Source organism: Bos javanicus, chromosome X (genome assembly GCF_032452875.1).
Source record: "Bos javanicus breed banteng chromosome X, ARS-OSU_banteng_1.0, whole genome shotgun sequence".
Classification (NCBI taxonomy): domain Eukaryota; kingdom Metazoa; phylum Chordata; class Mammalia; order Artiodactyla; family Bovidae; genus Bos; species Bos javanicus.
In genome coordinates this window covers 124,327,117-124,335,702 of record NC_083897.1, presented here as the reverse complement: position 1 = coordinate 124,335,702, position 8,586 = coordinate 124,327,117, and positions in this window count along the sequence as shown.

The window sequence follows — 8,586 nt, the reverse complement described above, 5'->3', positions numbered from 1 at the left end:
CAGAGGGCGATGGCACATGGAGTTTAGGGTGAGGTAGAGAAGTATATGGAAAATGCACTTTCATCTTTTCAAAATATTTATATTCATGTTCACTATACCCCTTTTCTCCATAGAATCCTTCTTAGAAAGGTGTCCTGGGTGCTAAATTTTCCTTCTAACCTGTAGATGCCAAAGGTTTTAAGAAGTTTGGGAAGGACCTGAGCAAATGAGTTTGGATGACACGTAGCCAATAGCCATCCCAGCAAAAGAAATTCCAATCACATCACAGGAGTATCCCAGGACAAATCCTAGAAGTTTTGGCTACTGCTCTCTACTTGACACCAATGAAACTAGGACTGGACATTAAAACTTCTCCACACATGCCTCAGAAGAGTCAAATGACTTCATCACCACACCTATCAAAAGAATTGCTGGTCTGTGCCATGTGTTACTTGCTTTTGCCTTACTGATCTCCTGTGTGTGTATACATACAGATCCCTTTGGCAGAAGCTAGATCACATAAGAAACATCATCTTCAAGAGAATTGGGAATGTAATCTTTAACATTCCCATGTTTGGGGCACTGGAAGACAACTAGAAGCAGATTGGGATGGTGTTTAAGCAGTCTGTTGTGTGATACACAAGCAGGGAACTACTGCCTAGATTCCCATTGTCCTTTTTAAGGAATTCAATTCACACTTCATGCAAATTAATGGGACTGCTCCTGTATGCACTCCCCAAGGAAATATTTGATCAAAACTGGTGACATCTCAAGGTGTTTGTTCTCTTCTACTGATGTTACAGAGCAACGAATGTTCATTGTATACATCATCCATCTTGTCTTTCCTACAGCTTGTTTCAACCGCAATTAAGGGTTTGATAGTTTTTGGCTACGTTTCTCATGCTTATAAAAATTCTGGTGGTGTTCAAAGAACAGATGAACACACTTTCTAAGTGCACAGGAAAAGCAAAAACAAAACTTTCAGTTCCATAAAGCATCACACCAACTGTCCTTTATGGCCAGCATAAGCTGCTGCTGGCTTTACAAAACAATAACTGTATCTTTTCACTTCTCGCTCCTAAAATATTATTTGCCCCTGTTCTCAAGGAGACAAATTTTCATTTTTCTCTGATTTTAAGGATTTATTAATCTCAGAAGTCAATTCCTAGAAGCAAAAGGATGTCAATGAAAGAAAACATGAAGTACATATCTGGGAGATAAATGAGCAGAGGGAAACTCAAGGGTATTTTAAAGTTATTACTGATGCCTTCTCCAGTGTGGAAACCAAAAGTTTACAATTTCTAAACTAAGGCCTTGAGGTAACATTAAATATTGTAATTTTATCTGTACAACCGAAGAAGCCACATGTGGCTGAATCCTAAGATCATCACTATAATGGAGGTTTATACTTTAGGTGTCCCTGCCTAATGTGAATGGCATCATCCTAAAGCTATTTTTAACAACAAAAGATATGAGAATGTGGGCCAAAATACTTGTGTTGTACAGGCATCTATCCATATGTCTTCAGAGATACTGGGTACCTCTGGGTAGAAAGCACTTGCTTGCCTTTTGAAAATGCACAGAGCTAGCCAGTCCTCAAAGAATAACTTGACCAATGCATTGCCCATTGGTTAATAGATACACAGTGAAAACATAAGACTTAAATCACATAGAAGACATTACTATCTATGCTTGCATATTACACAAGTCATTTTTTCCACAAATTACTTCTCCTTCACATTCAGTCACTTCAGTTCAGTTGCTCAATTGTGTCCAACTCTCTGTGACCCCATGGACTATAGCACACCAGGTCTCCCTGTCCATCACCAACTCCAGGAGTTGAGTCAAACTCATGTCCATTGAGTCAGTGATGCCATCTAACCATCTAATCCTCTGTTGTGCCCTTCTCCTGCCTTCAATCTTTCCCAGCATCAGGGTTTTTTCAAATGAGTCAGTTCTTCACATCAGGTGGCCAAAGTACTGGAGTTTTAGCTTCAACATCAGTCCTTCCAATGAACATTCAGGACTGATTTCCTTTAGGATGGACTGGCTGGATCTCCTTGCAGTCCAAGGGACTCTCAAGAGTCCCCTCCAACACCACAGTTCAAAAGCATCAATTCTTTGGCGCTCAGCTTTCTTTGTAGTCCAACTCTCACATCCACACATGCCTACTGGAAAAACCATAGCTTTGACTAGATGGACCTTTGTTGGCAAAGTAATGTCTCTGCTTTTCAATATGTTACCTAGGTTGGTCATAACTTTTCTTCCAAGGAGTCAAGGTCTTTTAATTCTATGGCTGCAGTCACCATTTGCAGTGATTTTGGAGCCCAAAAAAATAAAGTCTGACACTGTTTCCACAGTTTTCCCATCTATTTGCCATGAAGTGATGGGACCAGATGCCATGGTCTTCATTTTCTGAATGTTGAGCTTTAAGCCAACTTTTTCACTCTCCTCTTTCACTTTCATCAAGAGGCTCATTAGTTCTTCTTCACTTTCTGCCATAAGGGTGGTATCATTTGCATATCTGAGGTTATTGATATTTCTCCCAGCAATCTAGATTCCAGCTTGTGCTTTATCCAGCCCAGGGTTTCTTATGATGTACTCTGCATGTAAGTTAAATAAGCAGGGTGACAATATACAGCCTTGACAGACTCCTTTTCCTGTTTGGAACCAGTCTGTTTTTCCATGTCCAGTTCTAACTGGTGCTTCCTGACCTGCATACAGATTTCTCAAGAGACAGGTCAGGTGGTCTGGTATTCCCATCTCTTTCAGAATTTTCCACAGTTTATCGTGATCCACACAGTCAAAGGCTTTGGCATAGTCAATAAAGCAGAAGTAGATGTTTTTCTGGAACTCTCTTGCTTTTTCGATGATCCAGCAGATGTTGGCAATTTGATCTCTGGTTCCTCTGCCTTTTCTAAAACCAGCTTGAACATCTGGAAGTTCACAGTTCACGTATTGCTGAAGCCTGGCTTGGAGAATGTTGAGCATTACTTTACTAGCGTGTGAGATGACTGAAATTGTGCAGTAGTTTGAGCATTCTTTGGCATTGCCTTTCTTTGGGATTGGAATGAAAACTGACCTTTTCCAGTCCTGTGGCCACTGCTGAGTTTTCCAAATTTGCTGGCATATTGAGTGCAGCACTTTCACAGCATCGTCTTTCAGGATTTGAAATAGCTCAATAGGAATTCCATCACCTTCACTAGCTTTGTTTGTAGTGATGCTTCCTAAGGCCCACTTGACTTCACATTCCAGGATGTCTGGTTCTAGGTGAGTGATCACACCATCGTGATTATCTGGGTCATGAAGATCTGTTTTGTACAGTTCTTCTGTGTATTCTTGCCACCTTTTCTTAATATCTTCTGCTTCTCTTAGGTCCATACATTTCTGTCCTTTATTGAGCCCATCTGTGCATGAAATGTTCCCTTGGTATCTCTAATTTTCTTGAAGAGATCTCTTCACATTAGATTCCTTATAAATTTGCTATGCTACATACTATTCTGTCAATTAATTTCATTTGAAAACATGCTATTCAAGGAAGACATATGAGCCAGATAAGTAGGTTTCCACTTAAATGTATCACCAGGAGGGCCTGTTAAAGTCCAGAATGCTGAGCTTCACCCCTGGAGTTTCTGATTTAGTGTGTCTAGGGTGGAGCCCAAGAACTTGCATTTCTAACAAATATCCAGGTGATGCTGTTGTTGCTGACCTGAGGACCTCAGTTTGAGAACCACTACTCTAGCAATGCTAGTGGGTTAGATCAGCAGTTCTCAACTCTGGATGCACATTTGAATCATCTCGAGACCTTTCAAAAACGAAATTTTGGGTTCCATCACAGAGAAAATAAATTATAATATTAGGGAAGAGCCCACTAGAATCCCCACTTGTAGTTATTAATGCTTTTCTGGTGATTCAAGGATAAATCCAGAGTTGAAAACAAAAGTTTTAGATAAATGCCAATTAATTTCAGCTAAAGAGTTTCTTAAAGAAGCAAATACATTTGACCCACATTCAGTAATTCTTCCTAGGGCGTGTGACCTTACATTTGCAAATGATAATACATGGTTAATCTGTGGAAATTACTTTCCTGGGCCTAAAGGAAAGAATGGAAAATAAAGAAATAAAACATTGTTCTCATCCCACAGTCATGCGTTTTTGCAGCTTGGATTATTTTCCAATAACAGCACCACATGAAGTAAGCTTGAGCAACACAGGAAGTAGAGAAGATGGTATCTTCTGGAAAACGATGTTAGAGAACCAAAAGGGCTAACTACAGTGATCATAAAACAGTGATACTTAAGGTGTAGATGCAAGTTTGAACAAATTTTTTTAAAAAAATGTTAGAGACAACCAGTGATGTCTTTCTGGGGGAGATGGCGTCTGAACTTGCCTTCATACAATAACTAGGTATTCATCAAATAATTCAAGAGTAGAAAGTCCCTATAGGCAGAAAAAACCACAGAGGTGAAGAAATGCTAGTAAGAAAGTAAAAGGTAACTTCTGAGGATATGAAGAAGAAAGGTAATACACTACAAGATTATGGAGCCTTTAACATCAGGATAAGGACATTTTCCTTTTATTTAGAAAAGTTTCTAAAAACTGTCTCTTCCAGTATTAGAAACCTGCTTATTTCTTCTCACCCCTCTTCATCCTTTCCTCCTATTCAGAGAGACCTTTAAACTTTCAAAAATGAGTCCAAATGATGGCCTAATATCTGTATTGCTAGTCCTCATTTGAAATTACAGAACTTTACAGTCATAGTTTATTTTGGGGGCTCCAAAATCACTGCAAATGGTTACTGCAGCCATGAAATAAAAAGACGCTTACTCCTTGGAAGGAAAATTATGACCAACCTAGACAGCATATTCAAAAGCAGAGACATTACTGTGCCAACAAAGGTCCATCTAGTCAAGGCTATGGTTTTTCCAGTAGTCATGTATGGATGTGAGAGTTGGGCTATAAAGAAAGCTGAGTGCTGAAGAATTGATGCTTTTGAACTGTGGTGTTGGAGAAGACTCTTGAGAGTCCCTTGAACTGCAAGGAGATCCAACCAGTCCATCCTAAAGGAAATCAGTCCTGGGCGTTCATTGGAAGGACTGATGTTGAAGCTGAAACTCCAATCCTTTGGCCACCTGATGCGAAGAATTGACTCATTTGAAAAGACTGATGCTGGGAAAGATTGAAGGCAGGAGGAGAAGGGGACAACAGAGGATAAGATGGTTGGATCACATCACTGACTCAATGGACATGAGTTTGACTCAACTCCTGGAGTTGGTGATGGACAGGGAGGCCTGGTGTGCTGCAGTCCATGGGGTCGCAAAGAGTTAAACACAACTGAGTGACTAAACTGAACAGTTACAGATGACCATGGGCAGTTAGAGATCCTGAAGAAATAAATTATCTGTCACATGAACTGAGTATTTCAATTATCTAGTGGTGTGTAGCAAGCATCCCAACATTAGGTGGCTTACAAAAACAATTTCTTATCTTGCATGATTCTGTGAACTGACCAGGCATTTCTTTTGCTTCAGATGATGTTGGCTGAGAGACGTGAGAGCTAAAAATGGCTGCAATCACATGGCCACCAGCCAGATGGTTGTAAAGCCTGCACTTTCAGCTGGATGATTTACTTCTCCTCCAGACAGGATTCTCCACAGAGCTACTTGGGCTTTTTCACAATATGGCATATGGGTTTTAAGTAGGAACATTCCCAAAGGTTAATGAGGAAGCTGCAGATCTCTTAAAGTTCATCCTTGGATGTTACACAATATCACTTCAGTTGTGTTCCATTCCAAACAAGTTAGAGGGATAGACCAGACTCAAATAGAGGGAAAATAAAGTCTACCTGTTGGTGGAGTGGCAAGATCACATTGCAAAAGAGTAGATGAGATAGGAGATAGAGCTGAGGCCATCTTTGAAAATATCATCTACCACACTTATTACACAAGTCTATATACTAACCCACACACAGAGACATCAAGGCTCAACAGTAAATGTGATGAAAAACTTATACAAAACAATACAACCTTTATACGCTGTCTTAAAAACTAATAAGAAATTTAAAATTTGATTGAGAAAATAAATATCTACCCTGATATTCATCAGGATGGAATAGCAGATACAGATAAAACCAGCTGCAAAGCTAGCAGCTAAATAGTAGATCCTAAATCATAACAAATTCCAAGTAGATTTGAGTTTTAATGAATAATTGTGGTATCTATACTTTTTGTGAACACCTTTATTCTTCAACTTGATTATGGTACTGATGGTGATAGTAGAAGGATCAGAAGTAGAAGCAAAAAGAAAAACATCATTTATTGAATTCTTCTCTACTGGAACTGCTGCTGCTCCTGCTGCTAAGTTGCTTCAGTCGTGTCTGACTCTGCAGCCCCGTAGATGGCAGCCCACTAGGCTCCTCTCTCCCTGGGATTCTCCAGGCAAGAATACTGGAGTGAAGACATCATCTAATCCTCATCCAACATTTAATTCTCACAACCATCCTTTGAGAAAAGTACTACCATCTAAATTTTGCAAAGACAAAAGGGAAGCTTGAAGAAATTATATATTTTCCCAAAGGGACACTGCAAGTTGGAAAGACAGGGTTCCAATTCAGGGGTTGACAATTTTTTTTTTCTATAAAAGGCCAGAAAATAAACATTTTTGGTTGTGTGGGTCACATGGTCTCTGTTGCTGTTATTAACCTCTGTGGTTTTATCACAGAAGCAGCCATAGGGCTTCCCTGATGGCTCAGTGGTAAAGAATTTGCTTGCCAATGCAGGAGACAGGGGTTCAACCCCTGGTTCAAGAAGATCCCACAAGCCGTGGAGCAACTAAGTCTGTACACCACAACTATTGAGTCTGAGCTCTAGAGCCCTGGAGCCACAACTACTGAAGCCTCACCCTACAACAAGAAGTCACTGCAGTGAGAACCTCATGCACAGCAATGAAGAGTAGAGCACTCTTGCCAAAACTAGAGAAAAGCCCACACAGCAATGAAGACTCAGCAGAGACAAAAGTAAATAAATAGAAATTATTTCTTAAAAAGCACCCATAGATACTATGTAAACTAGTGAGCATAGTTGTTTTTAAAAAAAGTCATTTACAGAAAGAGATAGTGGGCCAAATTTGGCCTCCAGGCAAGAGTTTTCTGACCCCTGTTATTACTGAAGACTGATATAAACTTCTTGACTCAGATTTTATGAAAAAAGAGTCTCTATATCTTTACAGCTGATGCAACATCTAGCACAGAATCATGTGTTCACATGTACTCAATAAATATATATGTTGGAATGACCAATAAATAATTCGACTATGTGAGTGTCTATTATTTCCTGCTGCTGCTGCTGCTAAGTCGCTTCAGTCGTGTCCAACTCTGTGCGACCCCACAGACCGCAGCCCACCAGGCTCCTCCATCCCTGGGATTCTCCAGGCAAGAACACTGGAGTGGGTTGCCATTTCCTTCTCCAATGCATGAAAGTGAAAAGTGAATGTGAAGTCGCTCAGTCGTGTCTGACTCTTAGCGACCCCATGGACTGCAGCCTACCAGCTCCTCCGTCCATGGGATTTTCCAGGCAAGAGCACTGGGTGCCATCGCCTTCTCCACTAGGCATTATTATAAGCACTTGTTGTATATCACTGAACAAAATATAGAAATCCTGGTCTATGAGTGGTTTAAAAATCTATAAAGTGCTCAAATTATACGGTGTGTCTGTATTCTACTGCTGCCATAACAAATTACCACAAACACAATGGCCTAAAACAACAAATTTATTATCTTACTATTCTGTAGGTCAGAAGTCCAACATGAGTCTCATCAGACTAAAACGAAGCCCTTGGCATACCTGTGTTACTTTCTAGAGGATCTGTTTTCTAGCTGATGATGATTCTTGGCACAATGCAATCCCTTAAACACAGATCCCCACATCTCAGAATGAGCAAACTTCACTGAGTCATTCTCCTGCTGCCATTTTTCTTTCTGACTACACCCAAATATAGTGAGGGGGTTCTCTGATTTTAAGGACTCATGTGATCAGATTCAGCCCACCTAGATAAATCAGGACAATCTCCTTATCTTAATCACATCTTCAAAGCCCCTTCTACCATGTAAGGTAACATATTTACAGGTTCTGGAGATTAGGACCTGAACATCTTTAAGTAACCATTATCTGTCTACTACAAATATCATCACATAATTTTATACTCAATCTGATTAATTTGATTTTTGCCAGTGGACAATATTTCCAGTGAGCTGATACATAATACAAATGCTATTGACATGTGTGGTAATCCATTTATATTGAATAGAACAAATTATACCTTCTCTAGCTTTGCCCAAACCTGATAGATTTAGGCCTAATGATTGAGTCAGTCCTAAATGAGATCAGAGTGTTTCAAAAATTCTTACCTAACATTAAAAACATTAAAAGCAAAGTATTTTTTACCATAAGCCTGACACATTGGGTAGGTTTGTTCCGTTTTGAACACATACATTGCCCTGGGTCCTGCCTAAAAATAGGATTCCTACGTGTGCCTGACAGTGACATGTTAGCCCAGGCCATTTGACTAGGACTCTGCTTTGGTTTCGGAGAAGGCAAAGGCACCCCACTC